The 15,075-nt window shown below is 36.8% G+C and overlaps 1 protein-coding gene across 1 annotated transcript in view; it reads right to left on the bottom strand.

Moving 5' to 3' along the window:
* The window catches only part of NYAP2 (neuronal tyrosine-phosphorylated phosphoinositide-3-kinase adaptor 2), a 245,167-nt gene extending 232,349 nt beyond the window's left edge, over positions 1–12,818 (bottom strand). The window contains exons 1-2 of the mRNA XM_040982790.1: positions 12,273–12,818; positions 11,465–11,939 (exon numbers count right to left, since the gene is read on the bottom strand). The gene's annotated coding sequence lies outside the window, so the exon portion shown is untranslated. The remainder of the gene's footprint in view (positions 1–11,464; positions 11,940–12,272) is intronic.
* Between the last annotated feature and the right edge of the window lie 2,257 nt (positions 12,819–15,075).

The following is a 15,075-nucleotide window of genomic DNA, read 5'->3' as shown; positions in this document are numbered from 1 at the left end:
ATCCTAGGAAAGAGGAGCGGACAGGCCAGTGCAGAGAGACACCTGGACGTCTGTGGACACAGGGAAGCAGCAGAGACAGAGCGGTGTTGCAGTTATCAGATACCTAAGCAGTGGTCAGTAATTTGCGATTAGAGCCCACCAGATTGGCCAGGTGAAAAGCGGAGTTCACCAGGAGTTCAGGAGGTGAACCCAGGCATAAAAAATGTCCATTCTGCTGATTTGCTCGATTCAACCATGAGCAGAAGCTAAGTGGCAGAGCTAAAGCAGGCAGGCGCAGGAACAGAGTGGATTTCACAGCTCAGACCCCCACCAGTGTCACAGCAGCACCATTCTGTGTACTAGCGAAAAAAAGTTATGGGGCTTCAGGAACAGCAATGAGCTCTGCGTACACTAAGCCGGGAGTCTCATGAGGAAAGCGGTGTTAACAAAATAACCTACAAGTTTCACCCAAGATAGGTCCAGGTAGCACCCAGACCTAACGACCAGCATGACCAGACCTGCACGAGTGCCACACTTATCAAAATTTTGTGTGCTGAGGACAATTCTGTGAGAGGGGTGCTGCAGGAACAACAGTGAGCTCCGCACATGCTAAGCTGCTGGAGAACTCATGTTTGCTCAATGCACTGCAGTGGTCCCACAGGGAAAACAGCACCTACTTGGTATCCTATAGGTTACACTCAGAATATGTCTGAGTGAATTCCATACTTAAAAGCTAGCAGGCTCAGACCTCTGCCAGCACCACACTGGGCACCATTCTCTGTACTGAGGAAAAGGCTGGGCAAAGGGCTGGGCTGGAGAAATAACAGCGAGTTGCACAGGCACTGAGAAAGGAGACAACTCACAGCTCAGTACATTCCATCACTTACACAAGGAAAAAATACCGACTTGGTATGCTATGTCTGGGTGGCCTTCAGACCTAACAGCTAGCAGGTTCTGCCAAAAACAGCACCACTGATCATCCAGTGATTCAGTCCAATCGGAGTCTCCCGAATCCTGGGCACTGCTCAAATTGGGAGTGGGACAAAGGCTGCACAGACAACCCTGGTCATAGCACCAGATCACAGGGGTAGAAAATGGTGAGCCAGGATGTAAGGGCTATGGAGAGCCCTGGACTGAATTCACTGGAGGGAGTGGCACAGCTACTGCAAATGAAGAACCAGGTACTGAATACGGTCAGTAAAATCAACCTATAGGCCATTTGACAGCACAGTTTAGAAACCAGTCCTAAGGAGATGAATCTGCTAGCCAGAATGTCAATGACCAAGAGCAAATTTAGAGACAGAGGCACAATGAATATTACTGATGCCTCACCTGCAAAGGAGCAAAAGCCATTGTCAACCTCAGAATTAACTGAGAAAGACATAGAGGAAATGGGGGATGAAAATTAAAAAAAAAAGTTATAAAACTCCTTAACAACAAGAAGCAAATACAAGAGATAAAGGAATTTAAGAAATATTTCACACAGGAAATAGCAGCAATGAATTAAATGAAAACTGATATATTGGAAATTAAGAACACAATGGAACAAGTTAAAAATTCAATGAAACATCAAAATGATAGAATGAGTAAGGTAGAAGAAAGAATCTCAAATTTGAAGACATTTGCTTCAACAATGGGGAAAAAAATCAAAAAGTTGAAAGAACACTGAGTCAAGCTAAGTATTCAAGAATTAAGGAACACTATCGAAAGGTTAAATATAAGAGTTATGAGAGTTCTGGAAGGCACAGAAAGAGAAGCTGGGTTTAAAAGTGTTCAGTGAAATAACAAAGGAAAACTTTGCCAATTTGGAGAAAAAATTGGGGAGCAACTTATTGGAGGGGCACAGAATTCCCAATGGTGTTGAGCAAAAGTGATAACCAAGCTCTCTTCTGTTGAACACAGAGAAACGATCCTTAAATATACACATAAAATATCAATTGGCATGTTGAGAAATCTGAATCAGACTCATTGCTGACCCTTCAGAGGAAACAATAGGCCAGAAGAGAATGGAATGGCATACTCAAGATTACAAAAGGAAAATATTGCCACGCCAGAAAAATTAACCCAGCAAAGCTTTCCTTTGTGTTTGAAAAGCAAGAAAATTCTCCCACAGCAAAGAAAAGCTCAAACAATTTGCCTTTTCCAGACCTGCCATACAAATGATACTTAATCATGTTTTATTGACAGGGAAAAGGAATAGCACCTAGCAAAACTAAAGAAATTTTTGTAAAACGACAACAGAATACTGAATCAATCAATGAACAACACATCGTTAAAATGGCAGGACCAAATTACAACCTGACCATATCAACTCTGAATGTAAATGGCTTAAACTCATCAATCAACCATCACAGATTAGCAGACTGAATCAAAAAATTAAAACTCATCTATCTGTTGCCTACAGGAGACACACCTCTCTAACAAAGACATGTGGAAACTGAAAGTTAAAGGATGAGAAAGATATCCCAAGCTAATAGAAAGGAAAGATGACTTGGTATAGTCATTCTTACATCAGATAATATAGACTTTGACATGGAAAAATATTAAAAGAGATGAAAAAGAATATACATAATGATCAATGCATCCATTCTAAAAGAAGAGGTCACCTTACTAGTTTCTTAGGCTGTTTTTCCTTTTTCATCTCTAATTTTCCTTGGTTTTTCTCTTTTGCTTTACTTTGCTAGACTGGCTAAAAGTTTGCTTTGCTCATCTTCTTTTTTAAAAAAATGACTCTTGTTGCAATTTGTAGTGTTTTAGTTTCAATTCCCTTTACTTTTGCTGTTATTTTTCATCATTTCTTGCTTTTTTTTCATTTTTTAGTAAGTCCTTGAGATCCATGATCAGATCATTCATTTGAAAGATTTCCATTTTTTCATAATTATGTGATGCTACAAATATCCTTTCACTGCTCCTTTTGCTACTTGTCGTAGGTTTTGATATTTTTGTTTTCCTTTTATTTATTCAAAAAAGTTTTTTGCATGTTAATTTCTTGGATGATGCAAAAGTCAGAGAGTAGTATCATTTTCTTCAAGAAGCTTTTTGATTTTCTTTCTCATTTCTTCAGTGACACATTGGTCATTCAGCAGTATGTTATTAAACCTCATGCTGTTGTAAACTTAATTATTTTTCTTCCTGTTGATGATTTTGTTTTATGGCTTTGCATTTAATGGAATATTTAGTAACTGTGTAATAGAGACTATCATATCCAGATGTGAAGATACAATGCAGTATGCATCTCTACTTCCAAATCAAAGACGGACTCCCAATGAAACTGTTAAACATATCTTGACAATAAAATGCTGGACTGTACCATTTCCCACACCAGCAATGTCAGGATACACTTAGATAGCAGAATGGTGGACTTAATGAATATAAAGGACTATACTGTTGTAATAATATAGGGGAAATCAGTGCGGAGAGTGTGAAGAGAAAATTGGAGAGGGTAGAATCCCAGCGCCTGTGGAACTGTATCATCAAATAATAAAATAAATAAATGAATTTCCAAAAAATACACATTTCTAATACAACTGTCTAGAAAATTATTTCCTTTTCATCACTTACTATTTTTTTAAATTTTATTTTGGGTGATGTTTACATTGTTGAGAGAGGTGCATACCAAAATCCCTTAGTATTTTCTATAAGATCTTCTTTAATGGCTTATATCACAACTCAACTGCTATAGATCACTGATCACCACAAGAACAATAGTATTGATCAGTCTTGTAATTGAAGCAGTGATAACTGACATTTCATAAATGTTTAAACACATTACGCACATAAAGATCACTAAGAAACACAAATCAAGTTAAAATGGCAAAACAGCATAGGGATTTAAATCAGTACATATTACTGTCATATGTAAATGATGGTGATAATAACTTATGCATATTGCTGATATGGCTATCAGGAGAGGTGAGGACTCAAAAGAATTTAAAGTAACATTCAAAAGCAAGAAGTATATTATGATGTGAACATATAGTATCATAATGCAATATGGAAGGAAGATGGGCTGCAGTATTTTTATTAAATTGTTTTGAATGGGGAGATGAATGAATGGATGGATGGATGAGTAAGAAGGCAATGGATATTAGCCAGCTTTGAGGTAGAAATTTCTTAACTAATGAAGAATCAATGAAACTAAAAGGTAATTTTTGCTTTAATCAAACAAGAAAGAGAATCAAATTTAAATGATTTGCATAAAGTATTGTACTCTTCTTGTTTAATAAGAATAACAGTTCTCTATGCATAGCCACTGAAATAAAGGACACTGCTGTAATTGAACCAGATTTAAGACTGAAAAAATCAGTTTAGCAAAGAAAAGTAATGCTATTTATAAGTTTATAATTATTTTATAACTTTGGCCTTCCTCAAAAGCTATAGAAATGTATTTTGAAAATATCAGCCCATCAGTTTAATGTGAGTCTTTTCATTTTGTTCAGTTATAAATCATTTTTATTCTGCCTTCTTTAACAAGCATAATAATGCTTCATAACCTGGATTGTAACTATAGAAATTTCATTTCTAATCAGTCTATTCATATTTCAGCTGCCAGTCAGTCAACCCAAATTTGAAGCTGATGCTTAATTTAAAGATGACTTCCTCAGCCTAAGATCTCGCTTCAAATGAGGCTCGATACCATTGTTTGTTCACTCACACTTTTTGTCACACTGAGTTGTATTGTACTTTGTTTGGTTTTCAGAATAATGGATTAGTGTAAAAAAAAGATCTTTTCATTCCAACCAATAATGTAATTGAATTGTATTTTAACATCAGTCCGTCAGATTAGATGCCAAGGTGATGGGCATGCAGAGGAAGAGGAAAGTACAACTACAAATTATGACAGTTTGGGGGGAAATACAGGGAAATGATTCTCAGAAAGCTAAACTTGGAACATGGGAACTTTGCTTGCACCAAGCATTTCAGCAATACGTGGGCCTGCATTAAAAAAAAAAAAAGGATTGCGTAACGTTATGACAATTCATTGTAGGCTGAAGGAGGATCACTCCTACTCTACCCTCCAGTAAAATACTGTTTTACCCACTTAGGCCCTATAACTGATAGACTTTTTACAATTTTTCCTCTAAGTTTTCCCCCAACCCAAATGATACCAGAGATTCTTGCACAGTTTTACAGAGTCCAAATACTAACAAGATCAAATGTTTATCCTAGAAAATGAATTATCCTCCTAAGCTGTATTTCAAATTGACTTGAGTTTAAATTATATTTTTGCTCTGATAAAATATGAAACAATAGTAATACAGAATGTATCTATTGTGATAAGTCATAATATTTTTAATAGAAATGAAAATGAAACAGAACCTAATCTAGGTTAACCATAAATCCTCACAGGAATGAGAATCAGAGGAAGACTTGTGCACATTTTCATGTCACCCAACTGTAAAGCATGTGATTCCATGATAACCCATATATTAATCTGCTTGTTGAACAATGGGTAGGAAGCAGGCATTAATGGGGCAGAACTGTGTCCCTCTAGATGTTCATGTTATGGCACAAAAGCATAATAAATAAATGTGTGACGAGGACACTGATTCAGGAAGACATAACCCTTTATCATGCATTTTTTCATTTTTGTATTTTTGAGGATGAACGAGGAGGAGTGACATAGACAAAGAATGATCTTCTGCATGCTGTTTTCCTTTCCAGATGGTCACAACAACCAGGTGAGGCATAAGTCATGAAATTCATCTGGATCTCCCACAGGGTGGCAGGAACTCCAGCACTCAAGTAAACACCTGCTGCCTTAGCAGAGATTTGGATCAGAAGCAGAGCAGATCAGAAACAAATCTGAACTGGGATATCTGGACTCTCCCAATCAGCATCCTAGTAGGCTCTGCAAGAAGACCCTTCCCAAGATGGAAACCTTTCAACCTTGACAAATGTACTTGTAACCTACTAATGTGTAAGCATATCACTTTCCTTTCTGCTAGTCCAGTTTCAATACCCATGTATATATTAAAGATTTATTTATTTTTTACTGGAAATCCAGGTATATAGTGAGGAGGAGAGACAGAGAAAATGAACTTCTGTCTGCTGATTCATTCCTCAAGTGGCTTCGACAGCAAGAATTAGGCTGATCCAAAGCCAGGAGCCAGGAGTTTCTTTTTGGTCTCCCACATGGGTTCAGGGTCGTTCTCAGCTGCTTTGCCAGGCCACAAGCAGGGAGCTGGATGGGAAGCAGGGCTGCCAGAAATAGAAGCAGCGCCCATATGGGATCCCAGCATGTGCAAGACTGAAGAGGTTAGCCACTAGGCCACTGTGTCAAGCTCCAAACAAGCTCTCAAGACCCATATTTTTTGGTTCTGGTGATTAGAATAGACACATGATAAAGATTCAATTAAAATGGATATAAATATTCAATAAATTTAACTCTAATTACTAATCACCAACATTATTATTTTTTAAAAGACTTATTTATTTTTATTGGAAAGATTTACAGAGAGATAGAGAGGCAAAGATATCTTCCATCTGCTGGTTCACTCCCCAAATGACCACAACACCCAGGGGTGAGCTTATCTAAAGTCAGGAGCCAGGAGTTTCATCCAGGTCTCCCACATGGGTGCAGGATCCCAAGACTTTGGGCAGTCTTTCACTGCTTTCCTAGGCCATAAGCAGGCAGCTGGAACAGAAGTGGAGCAGCTGAGATATGAACTGGTGTCCATATGAGATGCCAGTGCTTGCAAGGTGAGGATTTAGCCATTGAGCTCAATGTGACTACTTTTAATTTTTTTTTTACAATACTAAGCTATGAGCTTAGTATTATGAGCTTAGTTACATTATGCCTTGACAAGTAAAATTTTACATTGAGCATAGTTTTACTTAATATAAAACATATTTTACTGTAGATGAGCAGATTAGTATTCAAATTTTTGTCACATACGTACACATTGTGGCCAACATACAAGTTAATACCTTTCCTCATCAATGACATAGCTTTGAACAGGCCACTTCTTCATTGTTCACATGCAGAACTCAAGGGCATTGTGACATGTAGACCATGAAGGTTGTGCTATGTTTCAAATGCTCAGGTTTAACCTTTCCAAGCCAAGACAGCTTATGAGGCAATTGAATTATAAATGAATGGAGACAAGAGTTCCAGGAAACAGAGAGATGCAGCATGCATCTCTACACCCCCAATAAAACTCTTAAATAGACCTTGCCAACAACCTACTAGACTCTCTACCGTTGCTTATAGCTACAAAGTCATGACACGTGTAAAGAGCAGAAAGCTGGAGTCAAAACCACAGCCGAAGGACTGTATTATTTTACAATACAGTGGACAATGGGAAGGGAAGCATGGAGAGGGAAGGAAGGAGGAAAGTCCTATCCATGCAAAACTGAATGGTGGAAACTGCATTTTGAATATTGTGCATTAAATCAAACACATTTCTAGCCCTGTTGTAGCAATTCCACATAGAAGAATTGTGTAACAGCTGTCCTGACTACCTAACTCAGTACTTGAGAAGACTCGGTTTGTTCAGAGGCAAAGAAGTGTCTCTCTCCCAGTAGCATTTTTATTCTTATGAATATCAAAATAACGATGGCAGTCCACCATACTAGGCTTATACATATATAGTACGTAAAAAGATACTTGAGATAAAGGAATAAGCAAGCTGTAGGAAGAACTTTGCTTTTCCAGCCAAACACCTAAATTGAACCTATGTTGTCTATAATTGGTTTTAATCAAAACAAATTGACATTTGAGGTCCCAACTACTTACTCTTCCAGAGTATTGGCTGAAAATTGCCATTTAAAAAAAAAATCCAAGCCTGTCTTGGGAATATACGGTATTAACTCAAATGGGGCAAGATGTCTGTGTTGGAATTTGTGAACATTTTATATTTATGCTTTTAAAAAATAAACATAAAATGTCCACGGTTAGAGTGTCTCCACAACACACAGGTTCCGTCACATCCTCACAGCATATTCTTCCTCCAATCCTTTATCCTGCATTCACAAGAAATTCCTTTTGTTAAATATTTAAATTACCCTACATAGAATATTGGTCATTCCAATAAAGACGCAGACATTGGTTTAAGTAAAATTGGACTTCAAATTGTTCAGTTTCACCTTACTTTCTTTACACTTTGCTGCTTTTAACAAGTTGACCACACCCTTCACAAAGATGACTTTATTAAAATCATGACACTTTCCTATATTTGAAATTTCACTAGACTCAGATGTACCAGTTTAAGCTGTTGAAATCTTTTACTGTATAAACATTCAAAGCATTAATCATTTGTGTTTTTATGGAGCAAAGCATTTCATAATTTCTTTTGTGCAAAGCCACCCTACTGAACCTAGAGCTAAGAGTAACACTGCATTTCTTCATAATTGTTTTCACTGATATAAATTGATTTAATACATACCAACATGGACTATAAATTAAATATATTCAAATGCAATTCATGAAAACATTAAAAGGGATATGAAAACCACTTTCCTTTAATTTTTTTTTTCTTACAATGATTTCTTCCAACTAGGGATCACAGGAAGTTAATACACTATTTTACCCTTAGTACTAAAGCTAAAAAGAACAAAAAAGAAAAGAAAGAAAGAAAAACAAAATGGGGGAGTATTTTCAAGAAACAATTGTATATAAAGTAATTTGGATTACTCTGTAAACCTAGGTATCAGTACTCAGTTTACTAAGTGATATTTAATACAGCACCAATTAGTGTCAACATTGAGTCCCCTATGATGCGATGACGATTGTGGAACAGAAGTTCAAAAGGAGTCACACTGATATTTGAATGTGCTAGTCTTTTCTTACATGTTTCAGAGCTCCTCTTAAGAGTCATAATGAATATTGTCATGTGTTTAATTTCAGGAACTGTGATATCAACCGCTTTAGGTTAGCCAGGACTGATTGGGTACATGCATACATGGAAGTGTCAAGCAACACCCTTCATCAGACTATGTAGATCTGTTTACTCACACAGCAGAGTTTCAATGACAATAATAATTGAATCAACCCACTAGCTCCTTTGGGCACCAGTTCATTTGCCGCTTCATAAACTATTCACCTAGAATTTCCAAAATGGTGCTATTCTCTATCTGAAACTTTGCTTTCCAAGATATAAAATTTTGGTCTACCCATGACTCTGGGCTTGGTATGACAGGATCGTTGTTCTTTGATACCTGAAGTTCCATAACATGCCCCCTAAATGTTAGATCACAGTTACTTCCCATGATGTTGTTTCAACTATAGTAATATAAAGTTTATTTAATTATACTATTATGATTATTTCAGGTAAGCAGAGCAGTAAAACATGGTATCTTTAATTTACATTTAAAGATGTAAAGGTTTTCAAGACTCCGTGTTTAACATATTACTGAGAATTGCAAAAGTGCAAAATGTTTCAATGCCATAAAGAATTTACTAGAAATTGAATTATTAAAATTTGATTTCTCTAGCCATTCCAAAGGTTGCATGTTCTATTTTGCCCAGTAGTATTGATCCAACACAAGTTTCCAAGCTACTTTTAGCTACTTTTATTGTTGTACAGGCTGACCTTAAAAATATTATACTTGCATATATATACATATTTAAATAATCAAACTTCATATATGTGGGTAAAATATGTATGTAAATTAATATTTAAAAGCCAATGACTTCATATAGGATTGAATCAACAGAATGGACTACCTGATTATAAGGTAAATTCTATCAAACTTGCTTTTCAGATGAAAATCTTACAGACTATCAATGGCTAGTTGTATAGTTTCACATTGGTTCTGCTTAAAATTGAGACCTAGCCTCACAAACGGTCATGATCATTTTCTCAGTTTCAATGTCATGAAAATGCAGTTGTTCTGGCCAAAAAGGGAAATGTGAAGTTATAACCAGGAAAGCTTAAGTGACTACAAAGACACTGATTGCTTTTTTCTTTGGCAACAGATTACTTGGCAGTAAGCTTTTCTGCACCACCTCCCTTCTTCAACGATAAAGTGGATGCAGATGTCACTGGTGCACTAGCAGCATAAATCAGATGCACCCCACCCAACTTTTGACTTGTCACGTGCTCTTTGCCCATGATCCAAAAAGAGTGGACTTTCTATTCATACCAGAAAAATCACACAAATTACGAGTGACCAAGCTGCTTCTTAGGGCCTTGAACCAAATGGATCTAGACACTTACGGGGCCGTATCTAAAACACAGATGTACTCCATTTAACAAATTGTTAACTGGAGCCTCAATAGAAAGTATCTAATTAGTCTGCAAGTCCATGATTTATTTTTATTTATTTGAAACAATAGCCAATCTTGTCTGTAGAATTTTTACATGCTTTTGCCCTCTAAACTTTACAGGTGCTTCAAGTTTTAAGACTTACATGTGGTCACTTAGAAAGTTATTTCTTCAGGTCTACTCACTAATTTTCTGAATTGTAAATGTCTTTCACAGAGTCCCTTGCAGTCCCCCCTTTAATTAGGTAGCTAACATATGTTATGCTTTCCACAGAAGCACAAAATAATTTCCACATTTGTAGCTTATGTTTTCTTTTTAATTGGTGTACTTCACTTGGAAATATACAAAATAAGTTGTAATACTATCTGAAATGTGAAAATTAAAATTTAATTTTTCTCTTGCTTTGTATTTGCTGCTTCTCAGTAGTTTAGTTATATTTTTCATGTTAGAAATGACGTTAGCTCTATCATATAATTTCAATTGAATTTCCTTATATATTGCTGTTGTCACATATAGGGAAAAACATAAATTCTCTGTTAACAAAATAACTTCAGCATTTACTCATGAGAATGAATGGTATCATTTCAAATAACAGGTCTCCCAAGCAGGAAATATTTACATTTCCTATAGTTAAAACATTTCTAGATACTTGGAAAAATTTGAATAGAAACAGCACAACAAATGAAGCCCATGTTCCAAGTAAAATAAGTCTGCCTAAAGTTATATGGAAAAATTCCATTGTAATGGAACTAATAAAATGATACCAATACAAGGAGGTTGATCTCTAATTAGTTGGGGAAAAGAAATTTTAGCTTAGATACATGGCTTACACTTCTGGATGTACTGTGGAGTGTGTCTTTGCTAATGCAGAATTGAACTGTTACTGCTGACACAATGTGCTAAGAGACCTGTAAAATATTTATGGTATGAAATAGTGGAAAATCAGCAAGCATGCACAACTTGAATGCCAATTAATGTCCTTGAAAAATATTTTCGATGCTTTTAATAATTCAACATGCCTTATTTTACTAATGAAAATCTAGTTTAACCATTTCCATGGTAATGTAACTAAGTGGATGAGGGAGTAAAAATAGCCTGAAGCTCACTAAGGCATTGGATGCCTTCTCTGTGGTTTCATTTCAGCACCACCTGATAAGACATGCGAACTTCAGCATTAAGTATTCTTAACTAAAATTCATTCCATTTCATAACCAGATTGTTTGATCTCTTTAGTGCTGGATTCAAGTAGCATGCTTAGAGAAAAAGGAGATACATACCAAAATATGAGTCCCCAGGGAGAGCTAAGTGCAACAATCAGACGGTGACTTGAGTCTGTCAAGGTTGATCTCAGGGCAGTTCGTTAGGAGTAATCCAGCACCATAAGAAATAGACTTGTAGTTCAGCTCAGTTTTTCTTCAAATAAAGTGCATTGTTTCTGGATGAGAAAAGTGTCCACTCCCAGATTCTTCATCACTAGACACTGAAGGATTCTCGATGTTCTTTCTACCAGAGAAAATGGCCTTTAAAGTTTGCTAGGAGGATGCAGTGGCAGAAGACAGGTGCTTGCTTCTTTCAATTGACATTCGGAGAAAGGAGGGCATAGCTAATGGGTGGGGATGAACACACAGTTCCTTTCCTTCCAGGTCTAGCAGACAAGAAATTGAATGATTTTACCCATTTCTTTGCTACACAGATGATTACAAGACCCAAAGCAGTCACCAGGCTGGCTAAGGTACCTCATTTGATTATATTCTGTGAAGGCAAAAATAAATGGAAACAAAAAATTAGAAACATCGTCTCTAAAGGTCTCCGTTCAGCCAAAAAGATGCTTTTTCTCATTGCCACTTACATGCAGAAAGCTTAGAGCAGCCTGGCTTGTGGCATCGTCCCTCCCCCGTGACAACCAGCTCTCTCTTGCTTGCTCTCTCGCTCTCTCTCTCTCCTTCCCATTCTCTCTCTCTCTCTCTCCGCTCCCTCCCCCCTCCCTGCCCTGGCTCCCTCCCTTTCTGCTTCTCTCCTCTCCAGATGCCTTAGTCTGTTGCTGCTGCTGCTGATTAATCAGGGATTCTGAAACAAAGAACCTACCTTCTGAAATAAGCAGTAATCTTTAGCCACTGCTTCTGCAATCCGTCTGCAGCGAAAGTCAAAGCTGTCAGCCTTCTAGCACCTTGGATAGTTCCCGCTCCCTAGGCCCATTGGAAAAGGGAGAAGAAGCAACTGAAGAAATGGCAAGAAACCGGAAAGCAGCATCGTTCTACTTTGGATTTCAGCCCCCGGGGGGCTCCAATCCTCATTAACGGTCTGACTTCTAGGCAACAGAACCTCTCTCTTTTATCTGATTGAGCGGAAGTCTGATTAGTAAATAATAAAAAAAGCATAATGAAACCCCCCTTCATTTATATCCACTACAGCACTCATTCAGGCTTCATGAGGAGGAAAATTTAAAATCCATCCAGAAACAAATGCTCTTTTTAAAGAGGATGTTTCATTTACAAGCTCTTCACCCCTGGTGGGGCTAATGAGAAGGAGCGGCAACTTAAACAGAACATCCAGATCTCAGTTTGATACCCTCATTTGGTATCAGTTTTGCCTCCACTCTCCCTGCACAGCCGAGCCATGCACACAATTACTGCTGACGTACTTCGGGGCTGCTGCTTGGGGAGAGAGGGGAGGAGCCTTTTAACCTCATCAAAACAGCTTCATGCCACCTGCTCCCATGGCATGAGAACAAAACTGGCCCACTTGGAAAGAACATGCCCAGCATACACGTATGAGAAACAAAGGCCTCACTCGGAGTGTGCCTTTTTTAAGTTAAAATAAGCTATAAAATAAATACTGCATCTGACTCCTCCTATACCCTGGCTGCTAAGATTATTTAAAACACGGTCTTTCTTACATTTTGCAAAGACTTTCTTCATGCTTTCCTTAATTTCTACTGGATCAGTACATACATATGACATTATTTAGCATAACTTCTATGTGTGTGTGTGTTTTACATATATGTGAAGAAATGGATTGAGGGTCTTCCAGCGGATCTTGGAAAAATGCATATCAGAATCATACATGCATACAAATCAGATTATTCAAAACATTTTTTTTAACCAAATACATTTATTTCTCAAACTCACAAACTACCTTTATATTCAGGTGTAAATGCATGTGTTTTAACAAGTTCTTACATGTATTGATCAATTCACTAGTTTTAAACCCAAACTTTTCTCATCGGAGTAAAAACTAGACATTTTAATATATTATGGTAAAAGCATCAATAAGAAATACATTGTTTCTTAATTTCAAAATACCATTTTGAGAGGGGAAAAATACTCAGGTAATTTGCCAGTGACCTGTAGATTTTTCCCACTATGTATCAACAGACCTTAAAAATAATACATTTAAGTTCACCTTCCTAATTATAGAATGCCAAACAAAACATATGGTTTATAAAATTTATTTCTTTAACTTGTAAGTATCTGGAGAGAATAAAATCAGCACATTACATTAATACAAGATTTTCTAGTTTCACATGCTTGAAATTGTACTACTGGAGCTCATTACTTTTTTTTTTAACAGGTGTTTGTGCATCTGCTTTGCGACTGGGGCAGATCCTGGGTTTGTTATTATTTGGTATTCTGAAAAATTAGATGGAGGAAAAGAAGGAAGAGAAACATAACTGGGAAAGAGGATAAACTACATCCCTTTCTTCTCCCTACCTGAATGTTTCTCCTTTCTCCCCACCTCTGATCCCTTCTCCTCCCCTCTGTTCGCTTCTATTCTTTCTCTCTTTCTCTTTCTATCTTTGAAATATCCTATGACATCAATGAATTTCAGAAAAGTGACTCAATTTCTACCTATAATCCAGCATCAGCCACTACACAATGAATTTTAATGGGAGTGGGGCAAGCCGTGTGTTCTGTATTTTGTACAGTAAAGAACTTGACTGCCTCTAGCATATGAACCCCTTTATTTACATCTGAGAAAAAAACAAACCCAGATGCATAAACAGAGTTGCTTCCAGCCCTAAACTCATTGTGTCATTAGAGTTAAGATCCAAAGTCACTGTGTACCTAACAGGCCTTATCTTTAGCCATAAAAATTGTCTGTTAGTTATGTTGATTTTGTGTACCTGAATAATCCAAGCAGAGTGGGAAAAGACTGGCATAGTTGCCACATGTAAAACAAGCACAGTATTAACCATAGAACCACAAATTATTCCAAATGACTAAAAAAGATTATATCTATAAGCGGTGGGAGATTCTTTAAATATTTCAACTTCAGGAAACATATGATATTGTTCTCCATCTGCCCCATCATGTCCCTTGTTCTATTTCTGTCACTTTCTTTCCTTTCCCTTATTTTCTTTTAAACATGTTTTCTTTTCTCTCTTTTCATAAAATAAAGATTGGGAACCATCAGTGTGAGAAACTATCTTTTCAGTCCTTAATTCTCATTCTGCAACTGCCCGTTTACAGAATAATTTCTTCTCTAGAAACATTTAGTATGAAGCCTATGATATCTTTGGAGATTGGTGCCTAAACAGGCTCCAGAAAAATTTCTTTAGTTCTCATCTTACTGTTTTGAATTGAAAAGAACTTACACACTTTCAAGTAACTTTAGACATTAGCTTGCGCTCATTTCAATAGTTGCAAGATTAAAATCATTTTTAAAACTTAAGATGAAAATCCACATTATTATGAATAAGGAAATGCAAAGATCCAGAAATAGCAGTAACAGCTCTATGTTGCTCTATTTATTGAATATCCTGATGTAATTCATAAATGTATCTTATGTCAATACAAAATCATTGAGCTACCCCAGCACTTACTATGAATGTTCTAAGTTAGACTGGCACTTGCCTCTTTATGCTTGTATTTTTTTTAACTGGGCCCTT

This window comes from Ochotona curzoniae, unplaced genomic scaffold (genome assembly GCF_017591425.1).
Source record: "Ochotona curzoniae isolate NIBS_2020 unplaced genomic scaffold, NIBS_Ocur_1.0 contig_3643, whole genome shotgun sequence".
Classification (NCBI taxonomy): domain Eukaryota; kingdom Metazoa; phylum Chordata; class Mammalia; order Lagomorpha; family Ochotonidae; genus Ochotona; species Ochotona curzoniae.
Note: the sequence above shows the minus strand (reverse complement) of the source record. Positions and strands in the feature narration are given on the sequence as shown.